A 12,717-nucleotide genomic window follows, 5' to 3' on the forward strand; every position below is an offset into this window, starting at 1 on the left:
AAAAAGTCTGACTGACTGATTGATTGATTGATCCTCAGTATGAACCCGCCTCTGGGGCTGGCATCTGTGTGTGTGTGTGTGTGTGTGTGTGTGTGTGTGTGTGTGTGTGCGTGCGTGCGTGCGTGCGTGCGTGCGTGCTGCGTTATTCAGGTTCAAATATGCATCTGTGCAAAGAGCGACAGTTAGCGCTTCCTTGTGGTTTCACACAGAAGGAGATAAAGATCACAGCAGAGAAGCAGAGATGGAGGAGAGACATTAACAGGAGGAGGAGGAGGAGGAGGAGGAGGAGAAAAAGAGAGAGAAACGAGGGAGAAGACGGTTAAAGATATCCGTGGAGACACACTGAGGCCAGATGCATAAAAACTCAGACAGAAATATGCAAAAAGTCTATAAGTTGTGTTACAGATGAGGATTGTTTATTTTTAATGATATTGATACCATTATCAACGATCTTTTCCTTAACGATCCAAGTCATTATCAATACTACTATCAATAATATTCTATTATCTGGTGGAAAGACGAGGCAAAAATATGTTTTTAAGGAAGAAGAGGTTTTACTGTCACTTTCAGTGATTAGGAAATACATTATCTTATTTTAATTTAAATATTTTCTTTGTAAAACCTCGTCATCAGTAGTTTTAATTATGTTTAAAGGATGATTAGAGCTCACGATACGACGGTAAGCAGGTTTCAAATTCCTTTTGCTGGAATAAAACTAATTTCCCACTCAAACAACTCAAGTTTCTCACCAAAAACTAATTTCTTTTCACTTGATGTTACATTTGAACGAACTGCCTGCACTGCGTTAATAGACCCACAAAAAAAAAAAAAACAAATGTAGCGAGGACACAGAATGATAAAAAAGAGGGACACTCACAAGCACACAATAAAAAAAGAAAGTGGACAGAGTCTGGAGGAGACAGGTGACCACGTCCTCACGCCACATGTTTAACATGCATCAAGCTTCTTTATACAAAATGTCTGATGGCAGCAAACTATACAAATAACAAAAGGCAGATTTTCCAAAGTGAATATTCTCACTTTCACATCAGTTACTGCAGAACTGAGAATCTGTAAGAACAGAGCAGGAAAAACGACGAGAGGGTCCACTGCGCCCTATACGTTTATCCCCTCTGTAATATTCCCATTACACTCGTCTTTACTGCTCTCCCACTCTCTGCATGAGAGCGGGAGAGTGGAAGAGACCGCCCACACACCCATCTGCTTCCACTACAGTATGGACACACACACACACACACACACACACACACACACGCACGCACACACACACACAAGCTCACATACAGTATAAGATTACATTAAAGCATAAAGATGCATTAGTGTTAACATTTACACCATAACTTGGCTTTCCACCTCCATTTAAAAGGATCATAAACACACACACACACACACACACACACACACACACAGTGTATCATATTGTCTTCCACCAGCACCGACTCAAGACACACCTGAAGTATTGCCCGACAGTCAGTTCTTCTGGAAGATTTAGCCTTGAACACACCACGTGACAAATCCTCACTGACACATTAACATTTTGACAAAAGCTGGTTAAATCTTAAATGGTCTTAGCGACCCCTCAAAGCGCTTCACACTGCAGACACCATTCACCCAAAATGTTCATTCATTTGTGGCGGCGGCCCACCGCCATTAGAACATCTGCCGCCACAAACAGGTTTTTTATTTTTGGAGATGGATCGTAAATATTAAACGTGTTCAACATTGTACAATCAGACGTCCTGTTGTGTGCGAGGAACAAGCCGAGCACGCACTCTGGATCTGAAGCAGGCTGACTGAAGGACGGAAACACGAAGCATAAAGTGAGACGGACCTCGGACACGGAGGAACAAGTGGTTGATTTGTGGTAAACACAAACACGTGTCCCGTAAGATTCAAGATTCAAGAACTTTATTTGCTATTTGTACGTGCACAGGCAGTACAGGTACATAGGAACTGCTTCAGTGCACGCTCTGAGTGCTGAAAAAAAAGACAAAACAGACAAAAAACAAACAAGAAACTTAGTAATAAACATTTAAATGAAAGAAAGCTACAGTGCAGTTTAAAAAGAACAAACTATGTTAAAAATAAGTTAGAAACTCTAAAATAAAACAGTATCGCTGCTGCTCATCATCAGTTTTTACTGCACGTCGCCCTGAGACGACGAGGTAGAAATGTTATGGTAAAATTACCACAATCGAACTGACGAGGATTTGCACAGAAACTGTTTACTCTAAAGTCGCATTTGACCGCACAAGATTCGAGTTTTGAGAGTCGAGACTCTGATGTTCGGTGGATAGAATCAGTTAGTTTGTGATGTGCTGTGTTGGTCTTTCAAGATTTATAATCTTTATTTTTATCTTACTTTCACTACGATTATAAGGTGAGTTTTATCCATTTGAAGATGCGTTCTATGTATTTTCTGTTCTGATCTTATTTTATTTTGACATGCAGGTTTTATTACGTCTGCTGATGTCTTTCGACGTGAAGCACTTGCTGCGTGTAATTTCTTTCTTGTAAAGCAGGTCGGCTGCATTTCTTGTACAAATGAAGTTTATTTTTATTATTCTCATTATTATTACTTTAAAAATCTTTTAGTGTGTGCCAGGGATTAGAGAAGGGACACAAAATGATACAAACGGACACACCTTTAGAAAAAAAAATGAAAAAAACGCTGTCGTCTCTCTCAAGACGTTACTGTGGTATTCTGACAAGAATTGGACAGAAAGACAAACAGACAACCCAAAAACACAGAATGACTCGGGCCCCAGCTGTCGCCAGCATTGAGGAGATGACAAAACTTAGAGAGCAGTGATGGCGGATAATGAGTTCAGCCTATAAACACAGTTCTCCGCCGTGGAAAACAGACAAAAGACTTGGCGGTGAAACGGCGGCTGCTTCTTTAGCTACCTGTCCTGCTGCAAAGGTCAGCCTGTGACGGGTGACCGCACAGACAAAGATTATCACTCTAAGAGCTCCACAAGGAGCCTTCAAGGAAAATCTGTTGGGTCTTAAAAGGACAGAAGCAAATGAAACAGCCCTGCTTGGGTTGTTATGTGGTTGAAAATGTGAAAATTGGACTATCATGGATCCATAATGCAAAGAGGGGACTTTGGAGAGACAGGTGACCTGCCTCCAGTCAAGGTAGTTTGAATGATCTGTTTGTTTGTGTTCTTGATGCTGTATGTTGTTGTTTGGATAGTATCCATAGCAACAAGGTCATCAGGTGCCCCGGGAAAGGACGCGGACTATATTTTGTCGGCAGATTCAAGGACTTTTTCTTTTTTTTTAAAATACGCTTTTACGTCTCTGACTGAGATTTACTCAGAGATTCAATCATTAACGTCACATGTTGTCAACTGCAGCTTAATGAGCTTCATCTTAACCGAATCACACTGAGACGCATTCCTCACACACACACACACACACACACACACACACACACACACACACACACACACACACACACACACACACACACACACACACACACACACACACAGAGCGCGAGAGCACACACACACACACCACACACACACACACACACACACACACACAGAGAGCGCGAGAGCTGTCCCAAAGCTTTTACAGTATCACATGAGTCTTAGTCAAGCTGCAGTCATGTGGCTGCATGGATCCTCAAAGAGACCTACAGCTACAGACACTCAGGACGGATAAACACCGAGAGGCGCACACCGAGGGGAGAACACCCAGTTATCTTGAATCTTCAGTGCAAATCACTTAGTGACACTAAATGCTCACATCACCACAAAAATGAATATGCAGTTTGTTTTTTAAACTGTGGTTATCAAAAAGTGTCAATTACTGTAAACTGGTGTAGATATATGACCTTAATTTACTAATTCTTCGACCTAACTGAAACAGAATTACTAGAGAGGCACAATATTAGATTTTTTGCTAATATCCAATATGATAATATATATAAAGCACGTCATTTGGTCAATAAATGATCTTGATATATTCACTTTTTTCTCCACCTAATTTTAGTGATCATTAGTCTCTTATGTGTTGAAATTAACATCATATTGTGCATCCTCTGATCACAATGGCCCACCAGCAGATAGAGGCATGAAACATGATGCTTTTCAGTGCATTTAATATGCATTCATGGTGCAAAATAAGAAAAACAAATTCAACTTTAGGTTGATGTTTTGCACATCTTGACTTTGTCAGTTTAAAAATATATTTGTTTGCATTATCAGCAAAAATGAACAAGTTGGCCAATTCCAATATTTCGTTTTAATCCTTTGAAACCTGATTTGAAAAAATGACAAACTTATTTGACCTACTGGTTGTTGTTGTTTTCTTTTCTGTTCTTTTTATGTGTATTTGTGTTTGTCTTTAGTTTGTACTATGTTTAATTGTTAGTCATGTTCAAAATAAAAAGAAAAAAGAAAGAAACTGTTTGAAACCTGAGCAGGTTGGTTTGATTTCTGTCAACAACATGGGGGGAAAAGAGGCACTTTGGTAAGAAATCTCACACAAATTGCACGAAATTAGTAAAAGGTGACAAAAGAAATTATTAGAAAATTGTACCAAAAAAACAGGGAGAAAATCCAGCAATTTCAGCAGCTTTAAGGCATCTTCTTGTTTTAAGGGCAACTTAAAATGTCTTTATATTTGTGGTTTTAATCGACCATCAACGCAAAGTCCAAAGATATTTGTTTAACTAGAGCTGGGCGATACAGAATAAAGTCTTATCACAATACTTTTTTTCATATCAGTTAATATCCATATATATATCACAATATACATGAAATCACTATTTCTGTCAAGATTAAAGGTTCCCTTTGACTCATAAGGTTAATTTTGGTTTAAATATTTATTTTCTGTCAGACATTGAACATGACAAATATACTGTAGAACAGAATTATTCTACTAAAATTCAAAGAGGTCCAGTTACTAAAATTTCCTCCCAGCAAAGGTCCGAGCCTCATACCTTAAATCAATATCACAATTAAATGAAGATTTTTCTTTGATCACGATTAATGCTTTTGTTGTGGTTTGTTTTTTGCCCTCATGGTTCACTGACACAGTTTCATGTGACCACGGTGTGTTGGAGTGTAATAAACATATTTATTATTATTATTTATTAAAATTTCCAGCATTATATAAAAATGAAAAGCTCCATCTTAAACAAACTTCAGGTAAATTTAAGCACATTGTGCTGATAATAGAAACCTCTCCTGACTGCAGGGCTTCTGCCAAACTTCTGTGCTATTAATCATTTTACTGCGTCAACGCATTTTTAAAGTTGTTGTTTTTTTAACAAATAATGATTAATGGATCAATAATTTTACCAAAAATCGATTAAGGAAAGTGCTTACAATTTGCAACCCTATGATAAACCTGTATTTGTGTAAAACAGTAGTGAAGAAATGCTGCATCAAAGACATTAAACTTCAAACCGGAGTTAAAAAAGATGATGTGGCTGAGAGCTTTTTAAGGGGAACCTCTTAAAGCAGCACCGTCCAACTGATTTACATCAATCCATTAGCAATCATCATAAAAGGGTGTTCATCTGGTGTGTGTGCCGCTCTCGGTGTGTAACAAACGTACACATTGTGTGTGTATGTGTGTGTGTGTGTGTAATGACGGGGTGTTTTCTCGCCTCTCATCCTGTTTGTGAGGAAATGGAGGCGTCTCTTGCTAAGTTTAATTCTGCCGTGCGGAGCTCACCGGTGATTTATGTTACAGACATTCCTCAGACGCTTGACCTCTACGCTTCAAACTGTGATTTATAAACTCCATCAGACCCGTTACATAAGCTCCGCAGTATTTATTCCTCCGCGCTGCGTGTCAGCGCCTCAAATGTGCTGATTTCTCCTTTCTGTCCTTCGCTGAGGAAATATCGCAGGAAATCTTTAGCGTCGTCTTATTGTTGGTGAGCGAGATATTTCAAGACGGTCGACAGACTTCGGTGGAATCTGCCGGAGAGATCAGAAATGTTCGAGGAGCAAGTTTGGCTTTTGGCGCAGACGCTGAAAATTTAAAGGGGATTTCTTAAAATTACAAGATTGGAGCATTTTTCTTTCTTTCTCATGATCTACTTTTTTGAACAATCATGACCACTATATGTGTTTAAACACAAATCATGTTTAATTATTTTATTAGTAACAAAAGCAACATTTTTGGAAGTTTGTGCATTACACAGTCTACGGCAGTGTGGAGAAAAACATATTTCACAATATATTTCACCAAAAAATATTTTTGAAAAGTAATCATCAATACTGTGGATATAAGATGACATCACTTTATGTTTTTGTGGTTACTACGTAGGTTTAGTTGGTATCAAAGTGCTGCGAGTATTTAGAAATCCTGAAGGTACGTTTTTCAATACCGTCATAAATACAAGCACTCCTCTTTCATTTAAACTTATTGTATGTAGTGCACAGCATGCACCACCAGAGCTGAGTCTCTGGTCTCTACTGGTGGAACAGGCAGCTGAGCTGAGAGAGACAGAGACATCTAGTGGTGGAAGGAGAAGTTACAGGACTGTAAACAGCCGGCAGACAGCAGGCAAAGAGAGTTTGGGGAATAACTTCCATCTAACTGAATTTAGGATTTATTTTGACCAAACCGGAGCTGCTGGTTGCTGGAAAAGTTGATTTACTAACTAGATTAGTGACAAGAGTGTCCAAAAACGGTTTGGGTGAGTTTTCTTTTGTTTTTATGTTTTTATCATCAGTCTTCAGTGAACAAGAAAAAGTTGAATTTAAAAGGTGTACATTTGTTTGTTTCATAAGGAAAACCGATGTGAGAATTTGTAATTTGAGAATATTACTTTAATATTTTGGGGGTTTCTATTGTGTATTTATTAGTTTTAAAAGTTGGAAGTAAGTACTTGCTGTCCTGTCCAAAAGCTACGATGATATCTAGTCTCAGAGTACTGATATAATGATATACTGCATGAGCATAGTTTTAAACGTCAACAAACAATAACAACACGTCTTCTTTACGTGACTTGCGACATGCAGTCTGACACCACTGCATTTCCAGCAACAGAGCACAAAAACAGAGACGTGATCAGCACAAAAAAAGACAGGAAATAAAGAGAAACAAAGCAAAAAAAAAAAAAAGGCAAAACAAAACTTGTACCCTACAGATATGCGTCTGTGATAGAGGAACAGCACAGAGAAAACAGCGTTTCTGTTGCTGTGAGTTGAGTTTGAGCTGAGTGGTGCTGACAGGAGCAGCGGGAGAAGCAGAGAAGCTTTCGTCACCGGCAGCTTATTTCTTCGTCCTGCATTCCTGACATATCTGTGCGACTACGCGCCACCGTTTTGCACTAAAAGTGACAAACTGAACACGGACGGGACGGCAGATAATTTGACGACAGCAGAAGCTGCAGGGGAGCACCTGGGGAGCCATCCCTCTCTCCCTCTTCCCTTCCTTCTCTGGGAAGTAAACTCGGACAGTGAAAACAGGAAGTAGGGCCTACCGTGTGACTCAAACACACTGCCTCTAATATTAGACTCAAACACACACAAATACACACACGGCCCTGCCCCCGTTTCCTTCGGGCCGGAGAGAGGACACCCCTCTACGACAGCCCGCAGGGAAACAGGGTCAAGAAGAGAGCAGGCCGGAGCGCTTCCTCTATTCTGCGTGTAAGAGAGTTTACGGACGCTCTGCAAAACAAATGAAAACGCTGAAGTGCCTTTAAGCAAGACAACAAACCACCAACCAGTCCAGAGTCAGCGCAGGGCGCTGAACTCATTTCTCATCTTTTACTCACGCAAAAAATGTGTTAAAACTTTTGGTTAAACTAAATGAACTGCAGGCAAAATAATACTCATAAGCTCTTCATTTCTTTATAAAGCAGCAAAGACGAGCTGAAGTAAGTTGACACATAAAATACTATAGGAAGTAATTTCCAAATATGGCTACTCGAATTAAATTCTCACAGAAACATCTAACGTGATAATACTTGAGAAACTTTGTCACTATATTTAGTGTCGTCTCAGACCTTCTAGACAACTTTATTTATAAAAAGCATTTTAGGAATAAGATGAAAAACAGCCTCTTTGCCAATTCTGGCATTTTTCTAGCATGTGTATTTATTAATTTGTCCTTTAGAAATAAAGTGAAAAACTGAAATCATTGTAGCAGTAGACAAATCCAAACCTTAATGATATTTATACCAAGATATTAATATTAATTTTGAATACATTCAACTGAAATACTGTAAGTTTATTCAGTAACCAGATGGCTACCTTACACCTGACAACTCAGCATACTTCATCACACTGATGTTGAAGGTATAAAACACCAATAGTGTCTCGCTTTAATACTACACACTCGCTTTGCTCTGCAATATAAAATATAAAAAACATAAAAATATTCATATTATTTTTTAACAAACATCAGTCCTCATCATAAATATCAAATAACCACTAATTTTCTGGATTTTAACCATTTAAAATGCTTTGTTTTACTATGTTTATAGATGAAAAAAAAAATGATTTTCAAAATACTACATGCTAAGTTTTTTTGTTTTTGTTTTTTTGATGATCACAGTCTGGGATATGTCAATGATTAGCAGCACAGACTGACTGTGACCTCGTCGAAATAGCATGTATTTTCTCCATATGCCAAATACAGTTTGGTTTTTTTATAAAAAAAAAAGATGTCATGGCTGAAAATAGTAAAAATAACATAATTTCAGGGCCAAAAGCCCAGAATGACACCCAGAAATCATATTTTTCTGCTTTGATGGGCTGTGGGATCAAAAATGTCAGTTTGAATGGGTTTCAATGGAGCATTTTTGCACTTAACAGTCTGAATGTAACTACTCCTCAAAATGTATGCCAAATGCATGAACACAGCCAAAATTATTAAAAACCGAAGAACAAAAAGCACATTAAGTGTGTCAAACAGTCCTTAAGGGTTAAAGACGTCCTGCACATTGTGGAGAATACATTGCAGCTACACACAGAGAAAAACAGCTATCTAGGTGTAAACAGTATTAAGCACCATTAAACATTCAGCTCTACTGAATGGCATCAGGGAACTACTACAAGCCTCAGAATCAGAGCAAAAAGCTGCGCTTGTGTTTTGACCTTTCTGCTGCATAAACGTCTTTGCACAAGAAGAAACGGTTAATGAGACGGTGGAGCGCTCCGCATTCCTCAGATGACTGGACTCGTACAGTACAGTCAGTGCCACAGTGACGGGGGAGGCCCCTGATTAACATGTGGCGCGTCACACTCGTCAGTCAGAGCTTTTCCCTCCGCTCTCCGCCGTCAGCTCCAGGCAGCCGAATCGTGATCGTTGACACTTTAAACCGCAGCGCAACCACACGGCAATCTGACTTTGTCACAGTTGCAACACCACACTGACAGGGTTACAGCCGCAGCTGGAGACGAGGAACCTGGCAGAGAGAGCGCTGACACTCACGACTGAGGCGGGTTTGATTCAAATCCATTCATTTTTCAAAATGAAACCAAAAAAAACAAACAAAAAAAATGTTTTTTTCAATGTTTCTTTCCAAAACCATCATGGAAAAACATGACTTGTTTTTACAATTTCCAATTTTGTGCTCAAATAAAAAAAAGAACAGATAATGAGTGTTTCATTCTGAAAGTTGTGTGACCTTTATTCGTGCCAAGAAACCGCAAAGTACCCAAAGTAGCAACAAAAATGAACATTTTTGTGCTTTTCAGTGGTAGTGATTGGGTTGCTCAAAAGCCAGAAGACACGACCACAAAGGAAAAAAAGCCATCATTTCCAGGTCTGTATTTTTGTTTAGAACAATCCAAAGATATCGACTTATTTAAAACTATAGCTGCTCTCAGGAGCGCACACAGCTAAAATGGAAACTACACCGAACAATGATGTGAACTCTAAAGCAAAGTACTGCCTGCAAGCAATGCAATATTCTTTGCCAATAATAAACATTTATCCAAAGGCTACAGTGTAGTGGCTGATTCACGATACCACACTTTCTAGGCCACTTAGTGTGCAAGGTGCATCAGTACTGATAAAGATACCCATCCTGAGCCATCAATCACAAACCCAGGCATTTGTAAGAGTTAACAACCTTTCCCTCTTCCGTCCACAGTGACCACCGCAGGTGACCTAGTCTTTGAGCTGGTAACCAACAGAAGTTTGGTCTCATCTGCATTTAGAACAAGTTTCAGCTCATGCAGTATATTCAGAACAACCACAAAAGCATTTTGCAAGTATTCAGCAGTCTGTGCAAGAGCTGCCACACGGCAGTATACAACAGCGTCATCAGCAAAAATGGAACAACACCAACACAGCGTCCTCCTATTAAAAGCCTGTTTACACCTGATGCGTCGTGGGTGGCCTGATCACAAGTGGACAACGATAAATACAAGTGTAAACAACCACCAAGACACACTGTGATCCGATCACTCGAACCAGATCACTGAAACACATGTTCAGTAATACCAGGTGCAAACAGGCTCTTAATACAAATATACAACTCTCTGCAGCTGAACCCCAAAGCAGGTCTTCCATCTTCGCTGTTTTATTTGTGCTCGCCATCCTCCCCAACCTCAGCACATGTTGCTAACTACAGACCTCAACCGATATGGGTGATTTTTTACTAATTTTATAGTGTAAAAACTCACTGATTACCGATATGGCGAGCGATGAAATAGATCATTTTTATGTGGATTGTGGACTGATTTTGCACCGATATGATTTTGCAAAAGAACTCAGAAGGCTGCTTTCTTTAACAAACAACTTCTATTTAACAATTAACTTACTGAACATTACACATAGGTCTGGGCAATAAAACGATAATGATATCACTGAGCAACTTTGACTCCAGAACAGCTGAGTGTTTGACAGCCACAGCGCTGAAACAGCCACATTTGCAGAGGTGGAAAGTGACTTCTTTAGACTTCTACAGACTACTTTGTGTTAGTTTCAGCTCTGAAATCAGACTTTGGATGAATTATTTGGAAACACCAGGACGCATCGCTTCGTGTCTCATCCAGCCGTGGCGCTGAGCTCTCATTATTATTACCAGGGGCAGATGTAATGTTTTGGGGGCCTGGGGCCACAAGCAGATGACCTTATTTTCAGCCTTTCTCTAACTGGAAATGTTGGCAGGCTGTTGGCAGCTATAGGAGAAGTAGGCCTACTCAAACATTTTTAATTCCAGAGTAAAATGATTAATAACACAGAAGTCTCACAGAGTCCTCCAGTTGGTGAAGCCTGTTCTACAGTATATTTGTCATGTTCAATGTCTGACAGAAAATAAATATTTATACTAAAATTAACCTTATGATATCTTCATAACTCACTTAGGAGTCAAAGGGAACCTTTAAGCTTGACAGAAATAGTGATCTGATGTGTATCGTCATATATATCGATATTGACTGATATGAAAAAAATATTGTGATAAGATTTTATTCCATATCACCCAGCCCTAATTACACACAAACAAAAATAATTCAGCTTTGTGTCATTATTATTTCGGTTCATGTGTTTTGCATGCAGCCGACTGGTGGTTCGGTACGACTACACAAACTGTAACAGCCTTACTCTCATTATTTTACTCCTTTTTTTAATGTGCTGACAGAAAGTTTTATCACCGGAACATTTTTTGGCAACTGCTGGCTGAATCCATTTGGCACAGAGAATTAAAAACATTGTTAAGATGGTACAACTTCTACAAACACTGCAGAGGTCACAGCCCAACACTACCAGCGCTGACAGCTGAGAGACGGACGGAGAGAGACGGAGGACAAACAGAAAGACGTTAAGGAGGGAACGACAGAGAGAAAAACAGCCAATGATTCTGTATTGTTTGCCTCAGAAACGACGACAAAAAATCCATTATGTGAGTATATCTCTTTACACCTGAGTGTGATAATATGTGTGTTCGTAGTGGAGTGCATGTGTGCAGACCACTTAACTCTTTGAAACTCGAGCCAATTGGTTTGATTTCTGTCAAAAACATGGGAACAAAGCAACGAGCAACATAATAGAAATTAGCAAACAATAAGCAAGAAACTGGCAAAAAGTTAAAAGAAATATACCTAAAATAAACAAAAAAATAAATTTAATAAAACAGTAAATTACCTTATAAAAAGTGCTAAATTTGGGGGCGCTCAGTAGCTCAGTTGGTGTAGCGAGCGCCCCATGTACAGATGCTATGTGCTCAGCCGTGGGTTTGATTCTTTGCTGTATTTCATCCCCTCTCTCTCCCTCTTTCATGCTTAAGCTGTCCTTTTAAAAAAAATGCAAAAAGCCCCAAAAATATAATCTTTTAAAAAAGTGCTAAAATAAAACAATAAATAAACAGAAAATATTAATAATAAAAACATATATTTCTTTAATCCAATTTCATAAATAATAATAATAACCATAAATATAATTTTCTTTTCTTTCTATCTTTCTGTACAACATCAGTCCACCTGCTGTCATCATCAAGCTCAGCAAATAATAATGACTATTAATAATAAACATATATACAACACATATATTTCTTTATATTGCTTAAAAGTGATTTTAAATATATAATTATAATGATCCCATCACACTCCACCAATCAGAGCAGGAAAGAACGAAAGACGACAATCTGAGTGTGATGCTCGGACAGAGAAGAAGGGACACGTTTCAAAAGGAGGAATTATTATGATGTCAGATTATTGCACACTGAAACACACACACACACACACACACACACACACACACACA

This window comes from Plectropomus leopardus, chromosome 15 (assembly GCF_008729295.1).
Source record: "Plectropomus leopardus isolate mb chromosome 15, YSFRI_Pleo_2.0, whole genome shotgun sequence".
Taxonomy (NCBI): domain Eukaryota; kingdom Metazoa; phylum Chordata; class Actinopteri; order Perciformes; family Serranidae; genus Plectropomus; species Plectropomus leopardus.